General features: G+C 38.9%; 3 pseudogenes; 1 reads left to right on the top strand and 2 right to left on the bottom strand.

Annotated features, from left to right (window-relative positions):
- The window catches only part of LOC122329976, a 98,580-nt pseudogene that overhangs the window by 66,438 nt on the left and 7,336 nt on the right, over positions 1-24,806 (top strand).
- LOC122329967 lies at positions 4,115-15,766 on the bottom strand (annotated as a pseudogene).
- Positions 18,452-22,016, bottom strand: LOC122329972 (annotated as a pseudogene).

The following is a 24,806-nucleotide window of genomic DNA, read 5'->3' as shown; positions in this document are numbered from 1 at the left end:
TTGGCGGGTTTTGAGGATGAACATCGACCTCCTTCACAGTCACTGTCTGTGGATAACATACAAAAGATGTCTCACACGACAAATCTAAAGAACTTCTGCAGATACTCTACATTGAGACCATTACTGTTACCTTTACCTTACCTTTCCAAATTCAGTGTCGACAGTGACCTTGTCACCATCTCTACTGGTGATGGAGGCTTTGACGTACTCAACCTCTGGATCAGGCACAAAGCATTCCTTCTTCATGTCGAAGGGCCGAGTCTGGGCCTCCAGACGCTCCTTGTCTGACTTCCGTAAGAACGAAGCAGCAGCTCCGAACTCCTCCATCAGAGCATCCCCCATCTTTTAATCGGACTGGTGCAAAGATGCCAACTTCTCTAAACTTGCTTGCGATTAAAAACAAGAAATAAAACATATCTAATAATGTAATTTTATAAATATGTAACAAATATAATTGTCATGAGTATGTCCACAATATATACCCATTTTTATTTTAGCTATTGCTTTATCAGTAAATACGATTCAAAATGAAAATGCTGCATAAAAAATGTGATCATAAAAGCCTTCCTTACCAGACAAAATCCAATCAAGTCCAAGTCCTTGCAATGAAAAATAAAGATCATTAATGAAAACTCATCCTATTCTGTTATTCAGTCCTCATGAACAACTTACACTCAATTATCTGTGCTGCTGTAAAGCAATCAATACTTTAATAATACAAACCATCTTACCGTTAGGTGGTACAATGATGTGAGCTTGCAACATTGTGCTGTAAAGTATCTCTTTATATAGAGGCACAATGACTGTGACGTTTACTCTCTGTATTTGGTCCCAGTCACTTGTGTGTGTGGCTGTTTTGGGAGCCTGAAAAAATCTTTGTGTCAATCAGAGTAGTTTAGCATGCGGTGCATGGTGGGAGCATGAAAGATCAGAAAGGATCCAAATCACAATGGTGCTATTTCTGTCCCATACATGTTATTTTATTTTGTGTTATCTCGTACTTATTTTTTGTTAGATATCACATATTCTGATTAAATGTGCACTCAAGTTTTTTGTTTTTGTTTTTTTGGGGTGGACAGGACATTGCAGGTGTTTAACACATTTGTGTAATGCAACACAGATACACCTTTTTCTCAGAATCTATATTAAATCAAATCACAGTCATGCAAAGCTTAATTAACAGATTCCACCAACAATCGTCTGCTTTGCTGACAGTGTTTTGTCTCACATTAGGGATAGTGCAAATATTTCTTGTCACGTATACATGATATGCTTCAGCTGCGCTAGGATGCTTTTCTAGAACTGTGTATCACTTTCTGTCCTCAAAGAGAGAGAGGCACGCACTAGGAATTTCACAGGTTTATCTTTGTGCTCAAGGATAAAGACAAGGTAACAATGCCTCACGAGCAAGATGGCCGTCACGGAACAGTAAAATTGTCAGTAGACAGCTGTAATGGCAACAATGGATATTTGCGACCTTTTGTTCTCGCCTAATGCAGAGACAGCTGCAACTCCCTTGCTTGTTCTTGTTTGTAGCTATGACCTTTCTTGACTACCCAATGATAAATCCATCACTTGTGTTTAACAGGTTGTAACAAGTTCATGTGCAGTCCTTCAAATGAACCACTGATTGATTCGTGTTCATTCATTTGTCATTCATCAATCTTCTAACTTTAGTAAGATTGCTAAAACAAATGCACAAATACTTTATAAATTCTGTGAGATGCAAAATGAAATTTGTGTGTTTAGAGATTATGTTCTGAAAACATTATAGCAGTTGTGCAGGTACTGTCATATGATGGTGCTATCACTTGTTTGTTACAATTATTATTCCATCTTATTCCAGAAAATAAACCTGATGAACAGGTCAAATCCATTTCTAAACGGTCTGCGTGTACAGCACTGATTTGTAGGGGAGCCGCGTGAGCCATCACTCAACCTTTTGTGAGGTTTCGGGCCTGCCTTGACCTCTCGTCTCTCAGTTATTCTGCACCCTCTCAACAAGCACCTTACTTAGTCTTAACACTTGGGCAATCTATTCTAGGCCCCTCATCCTCTACAGTGCCTCATTCTCAGCTGTCTGCTCACCCTGGTTTATCGGTACTCAGGAGTAAGAATGGAAGAAACGGTGGCACCTTATGGCTGAGTTCTGTAATCTGAGCTTCCTTTTGTCTGTGGTATAGAATGGTCTTGCATCTGTTGGGTAACAAAGGAATCTTTTGTGTCTCGGCTTTATATCATGCATCTAGTTTTGCTGCTGATATTTTTTAACTTTTAATGCAGTAGTGTAATTCTTAAACTGTAAATTAAATGCAACAGTGGCAAGAAAAGACATTTTCTTGTCTGAATAAGTTAAGTGATATTCTTATTATAGTTTCAGTGAGATATAGAGTGGGGTTCAAAACAAGGTTATTGCGAACTAAAAAAATAAATAAATAAACTACAGTAAACAGTAAATGTGCTATCAATCAGATGACACCTTTTGGTGTAAATTGAATCATCAGATCATCTTTGGAACGTTCTCAAATCATTTTGGATATCATCATCATCACTTCAAACGCTGCTCCAATGGAAAGTTGAAATTCATTCTCAGTTATGTTGATAACACCCTTGTATTTAAAACCAAAGTAACAGAATAATAGAATCTACTGTAATGACACCCTCTGGTGGCTGTAGCTGTATACTGCAATCATCATGATCATCAGCATGTTATCACGATAGACTGGAGCATCCAAAGAACCAAGATCATGAGTTCAGTGTGCAGCTGATATGTCAAGTATGATCCTATATACACTACATATACTATATGTCATGCATGTATCCAAAACATGAAACATCTAAACACATAAAATATTTAAAACGATTTCCGTTTTAACGCTATAATAGACCTGGACAAAATAGATTTTTATTTAAATACCCCCCTTCCCCCCTCCAAAAAGGCACTCGAGGCAGTATAGGTCTAAATGCATTGTGCATCTGCTACATCATGTGCACATGATGAAAACTTGACGGATAGCCCCCATATGCTTCAGAGCACTTAGTGCACATAGCGTGGTTGATGGCTGTCACTGTCCCTCAGAGAGCTGACCGAGGGGCCATACCCTTCAAGTTGTCTTGTTTACACTGCATTGTTTCCTTTACTTTAGCCTTGACGACAAAGATAACCTGTTACATTCCTCTGATGGAAGGGCGGTGTCATGCTTTGAGACATAGTATGTAGGACATCAGTAGATGTCCGTTTTCTGGCATGAACTCTTACTACTTAAGTTACATGACCTATTGAGGGAGAACAATGCCTCCCCAGTGCCGTACATGACATATTGTTTAGCTACCTTGATCTTTTAAAAGCTAAGGATACGTCTCGTTCAAAAATGTTAATGCACAAATTGGCCCCAAGTCTCATTTTCAAGCTTCTATGTTCAAGTCTTTACATCCTTAAACTCTTTTTAATGCTCAAAGGTGTTTTACAATACAGTATGTGCGTCAGAGGCCCCACTCATATATAGTATGTGTTAAGCTTTATGGAGCTCTTAATATAGCTCAAGTGACAAGTGTTAAAATTCATCCTCCTTTCTTCATCCTCTCAAGAGTAACCCCCTCCCTTCCCCAACTCCTCCTCTATTCAACACGTCTGTTTGAGCCACTGCATCACCTTGAGCAACAATAGGCACTTTACACATCCCTCCTGCCCACCGAGTAGTTCTGTACTGGACAGTTCTCGCTTCTGATATCTTGTTTTTTAGGACCATAAGAAAAGGTAAGTTAACTGTATAATGTATGTTATCTATTGATTTTATATTGATTGGAATTTTTTTACATGTGTTGTGTGTTCAGGGTCAGACAATATTTAATAACCTGAGTTAAGGGAGACCGACCAGCAGATGATGTGGATTTCATTGCAGGCATTTTTACTTTGCTCATTAATACTCAGAACTGCATGAAACGGAGCTCCAAACCAATTTTGACACAATGGCAATTTAGAACAGCCAGCTAATGTCTGATGAAAAAAGGTTTTAGCAAGTATTTGAATTTACTTTTAATTTGATAAGTTCTGTAAGACACAGCTTATTTATCTTGTGATGATGCCAATTTAGTATAAACACAATGTGACAAATTCAGGTTGCACATGTCTTTATTCTATTGACCTAGAGACTAATGGATTCAAAAAGACACACCAGCTTTTGAGAGAGGGAAGAGCTTCATTCTTCATCATGTCCTTTCTGTTTCAAAGAAGTAAAAGACAAAGATGTAAGATTATTTACCTTATTAAAAATACTTTCTAATTTTTCCATATTTCTTGTCAATGTGTAAACTTACCATATCATCTTTAAAAAAAATACAAAAATATTTTATTCAGTCAAATAGTTGCTTTAAAGTTTAGCTTCCTTTAAAATATACTTTTAAAGCATGCATAACATCTGCCAATCTTTTAACGTTTGTATACTGATTGAAGCTCACCTTAGAGCCAGTGTCTCTGCTCTTGGCTCTCAGCTTGTTGACCTGAGATTCAGCAATATCAGCCCTCTCTTCTGCCTCATCCAACTCATGCTGAAGCTTACGGAACTTGGTCAGATTTGAATTGGCCTGTTCTTCCTGAAAAACACATGGAGGACTTAATTTTATTAAATCAAAATAAAATGGTGCAGCATGTAAATTTTAGCGGCATGTAGTGGTAAGTTTGCATACTGCAACCAACTGCTCAGTTCCCTGTGTACAGCTCTCTTAAAGAATCGCTCCACTTTTTTTGAAAATCATTCTCCAACTCCCCCAGCGTTAATAAGTTGAGTTTTACTGTTTTGGAATCCATTCAGCCAATCCCGGGTCTGAAACTATACTCCTATTCCAGCATAATAATCAAGGAGGTTTGCTACCAAACCATGGCCACAGCAGAAGCAGTGATATCACGCAGTGCAGGGGACATTTCTTGCAAGATAGAAATATGGTGGCAACTTCCATGTAATGGGACTCACAGTGTATGTAGATGCAATGTCTTTATACACATCTGAAGTAATAGTTATGTACATTATATTTCACTCTGCATCTTTAAAATCAGATACATTTTGTGCAACCCAAGTCTAATAAATTTAGCAAATTTTTCTGACATGCCTGTTTTTTAAAAACATGAGCACAATTGTAATTTCTTTATTTTTCAAAAAATGCCAAAATTATTATTGAAATTATTTTAAACATACCGCTTCCTCTGCAGCTCTCTTGTAGGACTTGACCTTCAGCTGGAGTTTGTCCACCAGATCCTGAAGACGTGCCAGATTCTTACGGTCCTCCTCAGTCTGCATTTATAGTCACATGACATAAATAGACTTTATCACAATTTGTGATGTTTTATAACATCTTTTCATAAGTAAAGAGACATTATTTCAGAGAAAGTGACCTGGTAGGTGAGCTCCTTGATGCGCCTCTCATATTTACGGACTCCTTCACAGACTCGCTTGCCTTTCTTTGCTCCAGCTCCACTTCATTTTCCAGCTCTCTGACCTAACCAAACCAAAACTTATTTTAAATTCACATGCTTGAAATTGAATTTAAAATCGATATTAAAATTAAGAACTGAGTTTGAGAAACTAACCCTGGCTTCCAGTTTCTGGACCTGCTTCTTGCCTCCCTTCATGGCGATCTGCTCAGCTTCATCCAAACGGTGCTGCAGGTCTTTGATGGTCTGCTCCATGTTCTTCTTCATGCGCTCCAGATGAGCACTGGTGTCCTGCTCCTTCTTCAGCTCCTCTGCCATCATGGCAGCATCAGTGATGGCCTTCTTAGCTTTTTCCTCAGCATTCCTGCACTCCTGCACTGCCTCCTCAACCTCAGTCTGAAGCTGAGTATTATCTCCCTCCAGCTTCTTTTTCTGATTCAGCAGACTGGTGTTCTAAACATGGACGGCATTGACATTAATACAGTTTCTAGATGATATTGTGTACTAAGAGAGGGTTTAAAGGTTTGGTTAGCATGGTTATGTAGATAGATGTCCATACCTGAGAATGCAGGAGCTGAACTCTCTCACTGACGTCCAGCAGTTCCTGCTCAGCCAGCTTCCTTCCTCTCTCAGTCTGTTCCACCAGGGATCTCAGCTCATCCAGTTCAGCTTGCAGAAGATTGTTGCGTCTATCCACAATTGCTATGTTCTCTTTAAGATCATCATTACTGCGTAGAGCATCATCTAACTGCATTTGGGCATCCTGTGAAGCAAAAAATGTACATACAGTATAAAAATACTGCAGAACTTTATGAGATTTCCTTTTTGCTTTATAAATTATTGGTAAAGCATACCTTGAGATGCCCATGAAGACCCTTGAGTTGCTTCTGGGCTTCTGATGCCTGTCTGTTAGCCTGGCTGAGCTGAATCTCCATCTCATTGAGATCTCCCTCCATCTTCTTCTTAAGTCTGAGAGCTTCATTTCTGCTGCGAGTCTCTGATTCTAGTGAACTTTGAAGGGTATCAATCATTCTCTGCTGATTCCTCTTGGCTTGCTCCATCTCTTCATCTTTCTCAGCCAGCTTACGTTCAATATCAGCTTTGATCTGATTGAACTCCAGCTGAGCTCTAAGAATCTTTCCTTCTTCATGCTCCAGGGAGCCCTAACAAATCAGTTAACATAGTTATTAAAAGGCATGTTCACACAAACACATATGTATGTATATATGTATGTATGTATGTATATATATATATATATATATATATATATATATATATATATATATATATATATATATATATATATATATATAAAGATAGATATATATAAGATAGTAAAAAAATATATATATACTTCAGCTTCCTCCAGAGCTGCTTGAATTTCAGTTTTTCCTGCTCCAGTTGCTTGCGAATTTTCTCTAGTTCATGAATGTTCTTTCCACTCTCACCAATTTGTTCAGTGAGATCAGCAATCTCCTCTTTATTAGGACAGATAATATAGGTTAAAGGAACACTCCACTTTTTTGGAAATAGGCTCATTCTCCAACTTCCCCAGAGTTAATAAGTTGAGATTTAGCATTTTTAGGATCTATTCAGCTGAACTCCAGGACTGGCAATAGCACTTTTAGCATAACTTAGCATACTACCGCACTGTGTATTATTACTGCACATGCTACGGCCGTGGTATGGCAGCAAACTTTCTTGATTATTACACCGAAATGGGACTATAGCTCCTAATCATATTTGCCTAGAAAATCGCAAGTTTTTTTTTTTTGCCGGTCTTAGTACACAATAGAACTACAGAAGAGTCAAGTTTTAAATAGGAAAAGTATCAAAACTCTTTTTTTCATTTTTGAATGCAATGCTACTGGTCTAGTTGGATTCAATGATCTATGCTAAGCTATGTTAAAATGTTATCGAAAGACATGGAGATTGGCTGAATAGATTCCAAAACTATAACTCTGGAAGAGTTGGCGAATGAGTCCATATCCAAAACAAGGGGAGTGTTCCTTTTAATGCATAGAATGTCAAAAGTAATAATTCAATTTTGTGATGAATACGTAAACGCTTAGAAGACTGAATAAATCAAGGGCACCTTGGAGGTTCTTGTTTTCTCTCTTCATGTTCTCCAGATGATCCAGAGACTCCTCATAAGAGTTCTTCAGTTTAAACAGTTCAGTACTCAGAGATCTGGCCTCCTTCTGGGAGCTTTCCAGCTCACTCTGAGACTCTTCATATTTCTGCTTCCATTCAGCCAGGACCTGTTTGATAGATTATTAAATGATTAGCTACTATGGGAGCTTCAAAAATACTGAAATATTATTTATCCACAGATTAAGTGTGTTTAATTCACCTTGTCAAAGTTTCTTTGCTTCTTGTCTAGAGCAGCAGCAGCAGCATTGGATCTCTCCACATCCACCATAAGATCTTCAATCTCATTCTGCAGCCTGTGTTTAGTCTTCTCCAGTGAGGAGCATTTAGCATTGACAGCTTCCACAGCTTCCTCTGCATCTTGCAGACGCTGGGCAAGTTTCTTCCTTTATGAAAAAACAGAATCAGTCAATTGTTTGTATGCAATTCTTCATGGAAAACCCAATTATTTCTTAGCTCATACTTAGCATCCTCTAGTTCCTCAGTCCTCTGGATGGCATCAGTTTCATATTTTGTTCTCCATTGAGCCACCTCAGAGTTTGCCTTGGACAGACTCCTCTGCAGCTCAGCTTTGGCTTCTTGCTCTTCCTCATACTGTTCTCTCAGCAGATCAGCATCATGACGAGCAGATTGAACTGCATGGGCCAGAGCATTCTTTGCCTATGAGGATTTAAAATATCCTGTCAAATGTGTATAACAATGCAATGGACTGTTTTTAAATAAAGTTCTCTTTTTTTCATTTTTTTAAATACATATACATACCTTAATTTCCTCTTCTAGTTGTCTCTTAAGGTCCTCAATCTGCTGGGTGTAGGACTGTTTGCCTCTTGTTAGCTGAGAGACCAGAGAATCCTTCTCTTCCAGCTGTCTAGAAAGCTCCCCTGTGAAGTAGTATAACCATTACATTACACAAAGTGTGATCTTGAATTTTTACTGCACCAAAAGAGTACACACCATTCTCAGTTTGTAGCTTTGCTTTTTGCATTGTAAAGTCATTGATGCTGCGTTGTCCTTCTTCATATTTTGTTCTGTATTCTGACATCTGGTCCTCAAGTGTCCTGCACATTTTCTCCAGGTTTGCCTGCATAGATAAATACATTACATGTAATAAACCAGTTGAATAAACTTAAAAGTATAATTCTTGGGAACACCTGAAGTGATGAAATGCAATCAACAATTCTAACATTCTAACATAATATTCATCACCTTTGCCTTTACAAGCTGCTCCATGTTGGAGACCACATCGTCCAGCTCCAGTCTGAGTTCACTCTTCTCTTTCTCTAGCTTCTGCTTGACTCTCTGAAGGTTGTCAATCTGCTCTCCCAGATCAGTTACACTGTCTGCGTGTTTCTTCCTCAGTGTAGCAGCGGTAGCTTCATGTTGCAGAGTGGACTCTTCAAGGTCTCTGCGCAGCTTCTGGAACTCAGCTTCACGTTTCTTGTTCATCTCAATCTGGGCAGCAGTGGCTCCACCAGCCTCCTCCAATCTCTCACTGATCTCCTCCAGTTCTCTGGACAGATCGGCCCTCTGTTTCTCAACTTTGGCACGAGCAGCTCTCTCTGCCTCCAGCTCTTCCTCAAGCTCTTCAATACGAGCCTGGTAATATGAGGAAAACCAAAGTTACATAATTTCTTAGTCCAACTGTTCAACTTTTTAAGAATCAAGTTTACCTGCAACTCCTTCAGTTTCTTCTGGAGTTGGGCTGCCATTGCCTGCTCATCTTCAATCTTGCTATTGAGTTGGCTGATCTCAAAATCTTTCCTGTGTTGCAGAAAATAGTAACTAGATTAATATCAGAATATGATGAGTATTGTTGAAATACAATTTATTCCTCTGGAAAACACACTTTTTAATCCTCTCTTCTAGTTGTTGTTTGTCATTTTCTAGGTCCATCACGCTTTCTTGAGTCAACTTTAAGTCTCCTTCAAGTTTCCTCTTTGCCCTCTCCAGATCCATACGAAGTTTCTTTTCCTGTTCCAGGGAACCTTCGAGCTGGAACAACAAAAACAAAGTTTTTTATTCATCAATTTTTCATGCATGATTTGCATCAGACGTGTCAACGATCTACTCACATCATCCACTTGTTGCTCCAGCTTGGCTTTAGCTTTAGTGAGTGTGTTGACTTTGTCTTCCTCACTCTGGAGATCATCCAGTGTTTGTTGATGGGCCTCCTGTAGAGCTTTCTTCTCTTTGGTCAGCTTAGCAATGATCTCATCCAAAGCTGCCATCTCTTCTGTCAGGTTTTTAACCTGTAGAAGTGTATAAATATATCAATGAACGTTTTACACACTACTCATGTTTCTCTAACATGTTCAGTGTTGAAAACTGACCTTGTTCTCAGTGGCGTGTTTCTCTTTCTCTCTACTTTGGCCAGAGTGAGCTCAAGATCATCAATGTCCTTCTTGAGCTCAGAGCATTCATCCTCCAGCTTTCGTTTCTTGGCAGTCAGCTCTGCATTCATTTCCTCTTCATCCTCCAGCCTCTCGGTCATTTCTTTGACTTTGGCCTCAAGCTGGATTTTGTTCTTTATCAGTCCTCTCATCTTTCCTCAGCATCACAAAGATTATCTTGTTCCTGATTACAGATACAGAACATGATTTGGATTCATATTAATGTCTTTGTAACTATACATTTTAAATGAAACATTTTTTTTTATTTCAGTAAATAACAAGCTTACAGTTTGGACTTGTAGTTGCAGGTCATTCTTCTCTTGAAGAAGAGACACCATCTTTTCTTCAAGCTCTTTTCTACGTGCTTCAGATTTGGCGTAAGCCTCCTTCAACTTCAGGAATTCTTCCTTCATGTTGGCCATTTCTTTCTCTGCTTCAGCAGATCTCAGCAGTGGTTTGATCTTGAAGTAGAGCTTCATCCAGGGCCAATTCTTGACACCCATGAAGGCACGTACATTCCACTGAATGACAAGCAAGGCATCTCTGCGGTGTGACACAAAATATTTTATAGTTCATATTGTAGCACAAGAGGCTTTCTTCTGGAACTTCTAGAATAAAGATATACCTGCGCTCAACAATCTTCTGGAACTCAATTCTTGAGAGAAGACCACGTGATCTAGCTTGAAGATTGGTGATGATAAGAGCAAGACGATCGTCTCTCATTTCTTCAAGAGTACCCAACAAACCAGCCTTAAAGAACACCTTAAAAAAGATTATTCCATTGATATATGATCAACACATAGACATAATAAGCAGTCTGTCAAACTCTGTCAGCAATGCTGAGCCGATTTGTTTTTTTTAGTAGCTTAACTTGTATGTTTAAACTGGGATAGAAGAATGTGTTACAACTTCACAGAGAATTACACAAAATCTAGACAGCAATTACTACTACCTTAGTATGTCCAAACTTGTATTGGTTGTGGTCAATATCCAAAGAACCCAATAACTTTTCAGCTCCTTTCCTGCTGTCAATGAACTGACCCTCTGGGATAGCAGCAGGGTTCAGGATACTGTATCTGTTGTGGCATATTTTACCAACAAAGAGATCAGAAAACTGAATAGGAGACCCTGAAAGCTGAATATTTGATTTATTATATTCTTAAGCACCTCTGCTTGAAATCTCCATACAGGATCCTGTTGGGGAAGCCCTTTCTGCAGATTCTGATGCCCTCCAGCACACCATTACAGCGCAGCTGGTGCATGACCAGAGGATTCTCCATCGCCCCTGGAGTCTTAGTCTCATTGGGGATGATGCAGCGCACAAAGTGAGGGTGAGTTGACCTCAAGTTGGTCATCAGTTTGTTCAGGTTTTCCTGTGGACAGAAATTTTCCATCACTCATCCAACATATATGTATTAGGTTGTCATGTTGTTAAAGTCAAATATACATAGTATGTTAGTAATTTCAGTGCAAAAAACAATATGTGTTACCCTGTGAAGGGCAGACACCGTCTGGAACGAGGAGCCCTTTTTCTTTTTTTCCTTTCCTTTGCCACCACCACCTCCTCCCTCCGTGGCTATTTAAAGAAACATTTTTTTTCTCTCAGTAAGAACTTTACATTAAATCATTATTTGTTTCAAGTATTTCCCCCTTAACACACCTGAGTCAGCACCAGCATAATTAGCAAACAGGTTAGACAGCAGTTTCATGGTGGACTTCTGATAGAGACCAACAACCGTCTCATTGAGAGGATCCTTGTTCTTCACCAGCCAGTTATTGATGTTGTAGTCCACAGTACCAGCATAGTGAACCAGGGAGAAATGGGCCTCTGGTTTGCCCTTGACAATCCTGGGCTTTTGGAAGTTGTTTGATTTCCCCAAGTGGTTGTCATAAAGCTTAGCTTTAAATGTTGAATCGCTGGCTTTGGGAAACATGCACTCCTCTTCAAGGATGGACATGATACCCATGGGCTAAAAAACAATAAAAAGGACATTCTAATTAGCTAAGCATTATTGATCAAGTATCTGAGATCTACTAATTAATAAAACTCACCTTTTCAATGAGATCAATACAAGCCTGCAAGTCCATGCCAAAGTCAATGAACTCCCACTCAATACCCTCCTTCTTGTATTCCTCTTGCTCCAACACAAACATGTGGTGGTTGAAGAACTGCTGCAACTTTTCATTAGTGAAGTTGATGCACAGCTGCTCGAAAGTGTTGAACTGCAGCACATTGTTGTCAACGTGGGTAGAAAACATAGAGCCATGTTGCAAAGTTACAGTTTATACCAGTCTATATGTACACAATCCTTTTCTGTATATTCTAAATGGTAACATAATCATAAAAGCTTTTTACAACATTTTAGCATCCATTACCACCTGCTACAAACAACTATACCTCAAATAATTGTATAGCATAAGACCATCCTTAGCATTACATAACTTTTAAGACGTACACTGCACTTGTTTTATTTGGAACAACCCAGAAACCTTGCTTAATGGTGACAGTTGAATTGACTAGATTCATGTAAATTCACAACTGGAACGGACCGATAGGAAACAACATCAAATACTTACATCAAAGATCTCAAACCCAGCAATGTCCAGCACACCAATGAAATACTGGCGAGGCTGCTTGGTGTCCAGGGATTGGTTGATTCTCATAACCATCCAGAGGAACATCTTTTCGTACACTGATTTGGAAAGAGCTCCAATGGCATAGTACACCTTTTTGTGGGATTTAAATGAAGAGTAAATGAAGTCTCACTGCATAGAAATAAACATTTGGTTGTAACAGATTGATGAACAGTTTGTTAATGGTATCATGAAGTATCTTCCACCTGCTGGACATTCTGTCCCTTGGTGACCCACTCATTTCCTACTTTAACTCTTGGGTGGCACAGAGCCTTGATGAGATCAGCAGAGTTCAGGCCCATCAGATAAGCTGACTTATCAGCATCTGTCATCAATAATAAGATGGTTGATGTAAATTAATCTCTTTCAATAACTGTATGCATCCTGTTTGCAGTTTCTCCTAACACTGACCCTCAGTCCCATCAGCCTCTGCCTGTTCCTCTCGTTGCTTCTGCTTGAACTTCATGTTGCCGTAGTGCATGATGGCCCCGGTCAGCTTGTAGATGCTATTCTTCTCCTCTTGCGTGAAGCCCAAAACATCAAACGCTTCCTAAAGAAAATTCAAGTAAAATTCTATTTCTTTATACCTTCTTTGCATATCATTAATTCTACAAAACATACAATGTCAAGATCTATTAATGGGAATTCTCTAGCTATTTCACACACATCCGTAGCCATCAGCTCGTCAGCATCATTAATAGAAGCCACTTGCGTCTCTCCTTGAGAAATGAAGGCGTGTAATCGTAAGGGTTTGCTGTAATCAGCAGCATCTCTGAGAGAAAAAACACAAGGCACATTAGTATTGTAAGACTTTTTAAGAACAAAATTTGTGATTTTGTAACACTCTTTTTGCCCACCTAATAGTTCTGGTTTCTTCTGAGACAGGATCTGGTAGAAGATGTGGTAGTCTCTCTCAGCCTTGAGCTGGAAAGTCACACGAGACTTCTCCAGAAGATCTATTCATAGATTTCACAAAGTAAGCATTGTGCCTAAATGAGGACATTTTATAGTTTGCTGTTTTTATAAGCAATTTACAAATAAACACTTGTAAGTTCAGTTCTGGTTACAAATTATATCGAAAATAGGTACACACACACAAACACACCAGTAGACGTCATAAAAGACAAACTAGTAAATAACCAAAGATCATTCTTACAAGTCTCAATATCAGCAGATGCTAGCTTGCCACTGGCAGCAAAGTGGATTCTGATGAATTTGCCCTGTTAAAAAAGGATATTATATTTAAATAACGTGGTATTTATAACATGAAATCCAACACAAAATCTATAAAATGCAACTTTACTTGAATTTATACAAATGTCATGCCAATAAAGCAAGTTAAAGTGAACTTAAAGCATTGTCCACTCACAAAGCGAGATGAGTTGTCATTTCGGATGGTCTTGGCATTGCCAAAGGCCTCAAGAGCAGGATTGCACTGGATGATTTGATCCTCCAGAGTACCCTGAAATTTGTGTATGGTGAATAGCAGTCAGACACAATGGCAGTCCAATAAGTTTTACGTTTTTTAAAATTCAGATCTCCTCAGTTTACCTTCTTATCACTGGTGTCCTTCTTTGAAGGTCCAGCTGCAATGCTGGCAAAGTACTGAATGACTCTCTTGGTGTTCACAGTCTTTCCAGCACCAGATTCTCCACTGTTAACATAAACCAGTCTTAGAGCAGACATACATTGTCTTATCTCATTACACCTTTGCATCTAATTAAAACTTTTAATTGTCTTACGTGATGAGGATTGACTGGTTTTCTCTGTCTGCAAAATAGAAATGTTTTGTTTTAAAATAGATAACTTGAAAGATTTAGACTTGAAAGATATTTATTATTAATCTAGAAAAGTTATATACAGTAATTTATTTAAATATACATAATTACATTTGCACAACAACTAGTAAGCACCTGACAGCATGTACTGGTAGGCGTTGTCAGAGATGGAGAAGATGTGAGGAGGAGCTTCACTCCTTTTCTTTCCTCTGTAAGCAATGACGACCTCCTGGTTGTACACTGGCAGCCACTTGTAGGGGTTCACAGTAACACAGAAGAGCCCAGAGTAGGTCTGTAAGAGATGGACAGCAGGTTTAGATCTGCTCATATGTGATAAAGTCAATGTGTGAGTGTTTTAAGACTCACGTAGATCATCCAGGCTGCGTAACGCTCTTTGAGGTTAAACAGCACAGCCGGCTCATGCAGGAAGGTGAACATTGCCATGTCCTCAATTTTATCGAACTTTGGCGGGTTTTGAGGATGAATGTCAGCCTCCTTCACAGTCACTGTCTGTGGGAACATCAAAGTTCTGACAATCAAGCCATTGTCTATATTTTGTACGCAGTCAAGATTGCTTTTATGTTTTGTGCATGTAGCAGAGTTTAATCCTTAGCAATTTACAAATAAGAATAAAAGTTACATAAAGACAAGCTAAAGATGCATTATAAAATTTTTCACAGTTTAATAAATCATGTATTGTTATGAGTTATTGTGTTTTTTGTTATTGTTAGTTACAACATTAAAATCCATTTTTTATTCACAGTGCCAATACTATTAGATAGTATTAGTATTGGTATTAGATTATTAAGGCTTACCGTTCCCTTCGAAGTCTCACATGTGACTTTATCACCATCTCGACTAACAATAGATGCTTTAAGGTACTCCTCTTCAGCATCAGGAACAAAACATTCTTTCTTCATGTCAAAGGGGCGAGTTTGGGCCTCCAGACGCTCTATGTCTGATTTCCTGAGGTACGGAGCAGCAGCTCCAAACTCTGCCATCTGGGCATCCCCCATCTTTCACCCTTCTGTTGGATTTCAAGTGAACTTTATTTAAAGTGACATGACCAGCATGTATTTAGTTTTGAAATTAAGTAAATGAATATTATATTTTAGGTAAGACTACAGTCTGCTTACTTCCACTGTGCTCTTCTTCAGAGACGGATGGTTCAAAGCTCTAATTCCACAAGAAACAAAGAAAATAAACATTGTGTAATTTCTACTACTGATCACTACAGATAAGAAACCGTAGTACCAGGCAACACAATTCCCAAGGTCAGTGACACTATGACTACTGACTATAGCTTTAAAGTTAATTTGTAATAAGAATCAAAGCTCCTTTAACTTACCGCACAAAAGTCTGATAACGATGACACAATTGAAAACGTGTCATGTCTCCTTTTATAATGCAATTGTTCCTCTAAATATGGTTGTTGGCATCACACAAAGCACCCAGCTCGCTCAGTTTGGTTAGGAAGGATGGGTAGGGTATGCTGGGGAAAAGTGGGGGTGATTTAATGTGGTATTGTGTGTCATTCATGTCAGGCTCAGAGTCAATAATGGTTATTGAGTTGTAAATATGAATGTTAGAAACACATTTATATGTATCATCATATAAAAATAAGAGGAAAATAAATGAAACTTAAAACAAAACATAAAACATTTACTTTTTTAAGCAGTACATTGTATAACTTTACAGTTGTTTGTAATGTTTTTGTATTGTTATCATATGACAAAACATAGATAAATAGCCAGGAACAATTTTGCTAAAATATCCATAATATTTATAGGAAAATCCAAAATGTTATCTGTCTCCAAATGTCTTTGCTTTATGTCTTGTTTAGAAAAATTAGATGAACTCAATAGGCACGGACTATTCCTTTGGTTTCCACTAGAGGCCTCACCTGTTTAACAGTTATTGGATGGGCCTGGGCCTGGTCAAGGTCAGTGTCTAGCTGGTGTGAATATTTCAGTTTGGGCTGTACCAGTGATGGAGCATTTGTCTTCTTCCCTGTACACTTGAGCATACAGATATCCCTGTGACATTCCTGTTGAGTGCCTCTCCTTGATTGAGAGGCACAGCTTGCATGATCTACCCAACTACATCCATTGACAGAGAGCAAGTGACCTTTCTGTAGAGATTCTGTCCATAACCAAAGGCAGTCATTGCTCTTATATATATATTCTCTCAGCCCAATTTATTTCATTTCAAGTACAAAGATGCATTCAAGCTTGGACAAGCTTGCTTAAGTAGCATTGAATTGCAGAGCAGCTTTCCTGCAGACTGATACTGGCTGCATCATTGTAACCTTAAGACCAACAAGCTGATAAGTCAAGGGTCAAGATGCTCAGACTAACAAGAAATGCGTGATGAGTGTTAATACTTCGCCACCTCAACACCTGCTGCTAAAGTGTCTAGTAGTCTGAAGGGTGTTTATTATGAAACCCTCTGAAGGCACTTCCTAAGATTTCCCGTGAGATTCTTTAAGGATTTACAAATGGTCACACTTGAGTGTAATTATAACGCTTAGGAAATACAGAGGCTGAATAGAGTATTATTTTTGGATATTACCTAAAATGTGTTTTAAAATTCAGAGCACACAAACTTAGGGGAAATCATTAAGAAAGTATATAAAGTCATTTGTATTATGTTCATGAAGTGAATTGACCTTTGGGCAATGAACTAAACCTGTTGGCGCCAATCACACAACGAGAATATATACCTTTACCTCAGTTTGTGTGACAATTATTTTTCTTTCCGTTTGCCCTTGAGTATAAAGATAACAGTGTGAAATTCTCCCCGAGTGCTTCTGGCCGATTGAGGACAGCTCGGCCCACATGTTGAGATCTGGGGTAAAGCAGGTGCTGTCTTTTGTAAAGGGCTCCATGCACATAAATAAGAGCATCTAGTTATAGATGTTGGCACACTTGTTGGCTGCATTGACGTGTCAACAGAGGAGAACAATGTGCTGCTGATCACAAGGTGGATTTTATTATTAGATTTGTTTTAAAAGATCGAAGAGCTTTCAAAATATGAGGGTTTAATGAGGGTAAATATGAGGGTAAATTTAGCGGTAAAAAAAAGAGTAAAGTTTAAAATATGGCAATAAAAATACTCCAATTGTTCACATATTTGCAAACCATTTGTCCAATAAAAGGGCAAATTTCAAGATATTGCCTCATTAATTATGTCAAGGTAGCAAGCTTCACCATGTTTACTCCATCACATTAAAAACGGTCAATTAGCAATTCAGCCATTGAAGCCTTAAATAACATGCATTCTATATGGTATTATTTCAAGGGGCAGAATAGTTGGTTTCCTCCCTTCACTTCTCCATTCTCAGCTGTTCAGGGTTGACTCCACCTTTAATCATCTGCCTATCATTGACCTGCTCATCACCTTGAATTACTTCTACAATTCCCAGTGCACGCACGCGCACACACACACACACACACACAATTATTTTGCCCTAAATTATCTTAATAAGGATTAATTTGATAATTAAAAGTGAGCCATGGGGTTGGGCCACAAGGATCCTGAGACCTCTTCTGTTTAAGGTAAGAAATCAGCTAAAACATTTGTATTACATTCAAGTTATTACTGTCTTTTAGCGCTTCTTTAACACAATGTTACTGCCCACACACAAAAAACAACACACACTCTAAACAACCTAACCTGAGATATTCCAAATTAGGAACATTGTGCACTTTCAACTGAAAGGTAAATTTTTGTTTTTATCTTTTATTCAGTCCTTTCAATTCAATTATTCAATCAATGAATGTGAATGGAACAGAACCATACATTAACAATATAACCTATTGTAACCTGATTTAATCATTTAAAAAGTTCAATTAAAAAACAAACAATTCTGAGAATGTTTTCTGTTTTAATAGTAATGTAAAGCTTCTGGTTTTGCATAAGCTTTTTAATATTATTTATTTCTGATTCTATGCACTTGATTTTCAAGTCTTACGATTTTAATATATGGTTCCATTAAAAAGAGGTGTGATTTCCCCCCAATGTAAATGCAACAGCATCGTGTTAAAAAAAATAGCACAGAAGCAGGTGACTTACTTGCACATTCATTTTATTCTACAGAACTATAATCACACTGAGCCACACTGAACAAGCCTTTCAGAAAGATCCATGTGAGAGCTTCACTCTTCATCGTGCCCTTTCTGTGAGAGGAACAGACATGAATGAGGATATCTAGCAGAAAATAACTATAAAAAAGTTATTTTTTGTTTGTTAGAATGTTTAGTTAAGCATCAGCTCTGTTTCTGCAAAAAAAAACTACTAAGGTCATTGGATGCAAAATTAATTTTACAAGTTAAAGGTGTGTGTACATTTTATAATGTAAAAATCCACCCAATGTTTTCTTTTTTAAAATCTCTGACCATAATTTAAGAATAAAAGTAATCCAGATTTTAATTGAGCTTTGCTGGTGATGACTATATTTTGTTACCTTAGAGCCAGTGTCTCTGCTCTTGGTTCTCAGCTTGTTGACCTGAGATTCAGCGATATCAGCCCTCTCCTCTGCCTCATCCAGCTCATGCTGAAGCTTACGGAACTTGCCCAGGTTAGCGTTGGCCTGTTCCTCCTAAACAACAATATATTGTGGTTGATAAGGGTTTAGAAATTAAGTCTCAAAATCTGATGAACCAATTTTTTTATGTACCAATTTATATTAAGGTGTTCTAAATTTTAGGATTTGTAAAAGAAAAAAGAAATAAGAATTGTCATAAGCATACCGCCTCTTCAGCAGCTCTCTTGTAGGACTTGACTTTCAGCTGGAGTTTGTCCACCAGATCCTGAAGACGTGCCAGATTTTTATGGTCCTCCTCAGTCTGCAAAAAGTGTACACAGTGACTTTACTGTGTGAAAATTATATTGAAGGTATGAATACAAGGACATTTATTTGAAAGAGAATATCACCTGGTAGGTGAGCTCCTTGATGCGTCTCTCATATTTACGGACTCCCTTCACAGAGTCGCTTGCCTTTCTCTGCTCCAGCTCCACCTCATTTTCCAGCTCTCTGACCTAAGAGATGTGTAAGACGGTTAGCTAATCAAATAAAATAAGTATTTTAAACTCCGGGGAAAACATATGTTTCCAAAAACATCAGCAGCTTACCCTTGCTTCCAGTTTCTGGACCTGTTTCTTGCCTCCCTTCATGGCGATCTGCTCCGCTTCATCCAGGCGGTGCTGCAGGTCTTTGATGGTCTGCTCCATGTTCTTCTTCATGCGCTCCAGATGAGCACTGGTGTCCTGCTCCTTCTTGAGCTCCTCTGCCATCATGGCAGCATCAGTGATGGCCTTCTTGGCTTTTTCCTCAGCATTCCTGCACTCCTGCACTGCCTCCTCAACCTCAGTCTGAAGCTGAGTATTATCTCCTTCCAGCTTCTTCTTCTGATTCAGCAGACTGGTGTTCTAAACATGGACAGCACTGACTTTAATATAGTCTCTAGATGATATTGTGTACTAAGAGAGGTTTTAAAGTTTTGGTTAGCGTGGATATGTAGATAGATGTCCATACCTGAGAATGTAGGAGCTGAACTCTCTCGCTGACGTCCAGCAGTTCCTGCTCAGCCAGCTTCCTTCCTCTCTCAGTCTGTTCCACCAGGGATCTCAGCTCATCCAGTTCAGCTTGCAGAAGATTGTTGCGTCTCTCTACAATGGCTATGTTCTCTTTGAGATCATCATTACCACGCAGTGCATCATCTAACTGCAGCTGGGCATCCTGTGAAGGATAAATGTCACATACATTATGAAGAGACTGCAGAATTTTGAGATTTCCTTTTCCTTTACAAATTGTTTGTAAAGCATACCTTAAGATGTCCGTGAAGACCCTTGAGCTGCTTTTGGGCTTCTGATGCCTGTCTGTTAGCCTGGCTGAGCTGAATCTCCATCTCATTGAGGTCTCCCTCCATCTTCTTCTTCAGTCTGAGAGCTTCATTCCTGCTGCGAGTCTCTGATTCTAGTGAGCTCTGAAGGGTATCAACCACTCTCTGCTGGTTCCTCTTGGCCTGGTCCATTTCTTCATCTTTCTCAGCCAGCTTACGTTCAATGTCTGCTTTGACCTGATTAAACTCCAGTTGGGCCCTCAGGATCTTACCTTCCTCGTGTTCAAGTGAACCCTGTCAGTTGATGAGATATTTTTAATCAAGACGACTCCACTTTTACCATGTATGTTTAAATTACATGTACACCTTAAATATCCAGAAATTGAACATTACACAACACAATTTACCTCAGCCTCTTCCAGAGCTGCTTGAATTTCAGCTTTTTCCTGCTCCAACTGCTTACAATTTTCTCTAGTTCATGAATGTTCTTTCCCACTCTCACCAATTTGTTCAGTGAGATCAGCAATCTCCTCTGTTTATTAGGTAGTAGTGGTTAATAAACAAAAGTCTGGATAAATATATTATTTATGTGACATGTGAAAGCATAGATGAATACTAAATCAATTTCACCTTGGAGGTTCTTGTTTTCTCTCTTCATGGTCTCCAGATGATCCAGAGACTCCTCATAAGAGTTCTTCAGTTTAAACAGTTCAGTGCTCAGAGATCTGGCCTCCTTCTGGGAGCTTTCCAGCTCACTCTGAGACTCTTCATATTTCTGCTTCCATTCAGCCAGGACCTGTTTGATATATTATTAATTGATTAGCTACCATGGGAGCTTCATGAATACTGAAATATTATTTATCCACAGATTAAGTGTGTTTAATTCACCTTGTCAAAGTTTCTTTGCTTCTTATCTAGAGCAGCAGCAGCAGCATTGGATCTCTCCACGTCCACCATAAGATCTTCAATTTCATTCTGCAGCCTGTGTTTAGTCTTCTCCAGTGAGGAGCATTTAGCATTGACAGCTTCCCACAGCTTCCTCTGCAGTCTCTTGCAGACGCTGAGCTAGCTTCTTCCTTTATGAAAATACAGAAATAGTCAATTGTTGGTATGGTATTTTTCATTGAAAACCCAATTATTTCCTAGTTCATACTTAGCATCCTCCAGTTCCTCAGTCCTCTGGATGGCATCAGTTTCATATTTTGTTCTCCACTGAGCCACCTCAGAGTTTGCCTTGGACAGACTCCTCTGTAGCTCAGCTTTGGCTTCTTGCTCTTCCTCATATTGTTCTCTCAGCAGATCAGCATCATGACGAGCAGATTGAACTGCATGGGCCAGAGCATTCTTAGCCTATGAGGATGGAAAATGTCCTGTCAACTATATAAAAATGTAAATCACTGTTGGTAATGAATTTTAAAATACATATATACCTTGATTTCTTCCTCTAGTTGTCTCTTAAGGTCCTCTATCTGCTGGGTGTAGGACTGTTTGCCTCTTGTTAGCTGAGAGACCAAAGAATCTTTCTCTTCCAGTTGTCTAGAAAGCTCCCCTTAATATAAGTATAACAATTGCATTACAGAAGCATGTGATTTGGGCATTTATCTAACAATACATAATAAAATAATATTTTACACACCATTCTCAGTTTGTAGCTTAGCTTTTTGCATGGTAAAATCATTGATGCTGCGCTGTCCTTCTTCATATTTTGTTCTGTATTCTGACATCTGGTCCTCAAGTGTCCTGCACATTTTCTCAAGGTTTGCCTTGATAGATTGAATGTAGTGAATTAAAAGTTACTACAAAAAGTTAATGAACACCTGAGGTTAACATGGGGATAAAAATTTATCACCTTTGGCTTTGGCTAGCTGCTCCATGTTGGAGACCACATCGCCCAGCTCCAATCTGAGTTCACTCTTCTCTTTCTCCAGCTTCTGCTTGACTCTCTGAAGGTTGTCAATCTGCTCTCCCAGATCAGATACACACTGTCGGGCGTGTTTCTTCCTCAGTGTAGCAGCGGTAGCTTCATGTTGCAGAGTGGCCTCTTCGAGGTCTCTGCGCAGCTTCTGGAACTCAGCTTCACGTTTCTTGTTCATCTCAATCTGGGCAGCAGTGGCTCCACCAGCCTCCTCCAATCTCTCACTGATCTCCTCCAGTTCTCTGGACAGATCAGCCCTCTGTTTCTCAACTTTGGCACGAGCGGCTCTCTCTGCCTCCAGCTCTTCCTCAAGCTCTTCAATACGAGCCTGAAATTTAAAGAAAGTTAGAAATCATAACTGTTTAACCGACCCATCTTTTTAAGAATCATCAAGTTTTACCTGCAACTCCTTCCAGTTTCTTCTGGAGTTGGGCTGCCATTGCCTGCTCATCTTCAATCTTGCTAGTGAGCTGGCTTATCTCAAAATCTTTTCTGTGTTTCAGAATATATAATAATATAATTGCAATACATAATTTGCAGTAATATAGAATTTTCTTAAGCAATCACCAAACAAAACAGACAAGTAACAACAATAGTACTGATAAAGTAAAACACACTTTTTAAGCCTCTCTTCTAGTTGTTGTTTGTCATTTTCCAGGTCCATCAAACTCTCTTGGGTCAACTTTAAGTCTCCTCAAGCTTCCTTTTTGCCCTCTCTAGATCCATACGAAGTCTTTTCCTGTTCCAGGAACCCTCGAGCTGAAAGGACAATAGTAAATATTTTATTTAGCAATTTGTCATAGTTAATTTACATCAGAAGTATCAACAAACTACGCACATCATCCACTTGTTGCTCCAGCTTGGCCTTAGCTTTAGTGAGTGTGTTGACTTTGTCTTCCTCACTCTGGAGATCATCCAGTGTTTGTTGATGGGCCTCCTGCAGTGCTTTCTTCTCCTTGGTCAGCTTAGCAAAATGATCTCATCCAAAGCTGCCATCTCTTCTGTGAGGTTTTTAACCTGTAGAAGTGTATAAATATATCAAGGAACGTTTTACACACTCACTCATGTTTCTCTAACATGCTCAATGTTGAAAACTGACCTTGTTCTCCAGTGGCATGTTTCTCTTTCTCTACTTTGGCCAGAGTGAGCTTCCAAGATCATCAATGTCCTTCTTGAGCTCAGGAGCATTCATCCTCCAGCTTTCGTTTTGCTTGGCAGTCAGCTCTGCATTCATTTCCTCTTCATCCTCCAGCCTCTCAGTCATTTCTTTGACTTTAGCCCAAGCTGGATCTTGTTCTTGATTAGACCCTCACATCTCTCCTCAGCATCACAAAGATTATCTTGTTCCTGTTTACAGATAACGTTTTGTATGATTAAATACAATTTGTGTTACATGAATTCATACATAAACTCATGTCACAAGCTGGCAGTTTGACTTGTAGTTGCAGGTCATTCTTCTCTTGGAGAAGAGAAACCATCTTTCTTCAAGCTCTTTCACGGGCTTCGGATTTGGCGTAAGCCTCCTTCAACTTTAGGAATTCTTCCTTCATGTTGGCCATTTCTTTCTCTGTTTCCAGCAGATCTCAGCAGTGGTTTGATCTGAAGCAGAGTTTCATCCAGGGCCACCTCTTGACACCCATGAAGGCATCGCATATTCCACTGAATGACAAGCAGTGAATCTCTGCAACGTAATGGTACATATTAATATCTTAAAACCAATTAACATTGTTTATCCTCAAATTTATTGAGAGTCTCATTTCTAACCTGCGCTCAACAATCTTCTGAATCTCAATTCTTGAGAGAATACCACACCAGATCTTGCTGAATACCTAGTAATGATAAGAGCAAGACGGCCATCTTCATCTCTTCAAGAGTACCCAGGAGACCAGCTTTTTAAAGAACACCTGCAAATAATGGAAATTCTAATCTTAGAGACTTATTAAATGAGAAAAGAGAGAGAAATGGTTTGACACATCATTTTTTCCTAGGCAATTTTAAAACATGTTACTTAGTATGTCCAAACTTGTACTGCTTGTGATCAATGTCCAGAGATCCCAGTAGTTTTTCTTGCTCCTTTTCTGCTGTCAATAAACTGACCTCAGTGTATAGCAGCAGGATTTCTAGGATACGGCATCTGGTCACAGTATTAAAGCAAATTCATGCTGTTGTATCATTTATTATTCACGATTTTGAATATATATATAATTTTTTTTTTTTTTTTTTTACCCACAAGTTAGTATATTATATAAGACCTTGACATTTAACATAATCCCCTAATCAAAATTAAGCATACTCCTCTCTGCTTGAAATCTCCATACAGGATCCTGCTAGGGAAGCCTCTTCTGCAGATTCTCCATGCCTCCAGCACAATCATTACAGCTGCAGCTTGTGCATGACCAGAGTGATTCTCCATCGTCCCTGGAGTCTTAGTCTCATTGTGGATGTGATGCAGCGACAAAGTGAGGTGAGTTGACTCTCAAGTTGGTCATCAGTTTGTTCAGGTTTTCCTGTGATAGAAATTATCCATCACTCATCCCACAGGCATTATACATATATAAGAAGCCAAATATACACAGTTAAGTGTTATTTATACTTCCAAAAACAATGTGAAAAACAATATGTGTTACTCCTGTATGCTGGGCAGAAACTGTTTGGAAAGAGGAACCT

Source organism: Puntigrus tetrazona, chromosome 24 (assembly GCF_018831695.1).
Source record: "Puntigrus tetrazona isolate hp1 chromosome 24, ASM1883169v1, whole genome shotgun sequence".
Classification (NCBI taxonomy): domain Eukaryota; kingdom Metazoa; phylum Chordata; class Actinopteri; order Cypriniformes; family Cyprinidae; genus Puntigrus; species Puntigrus tetrazona.
The sequence above is the reverse complement of the archived record's forward strand: the minus strand, read 5'-3'. Positions and strand labels throughout refer to the sequence as shown.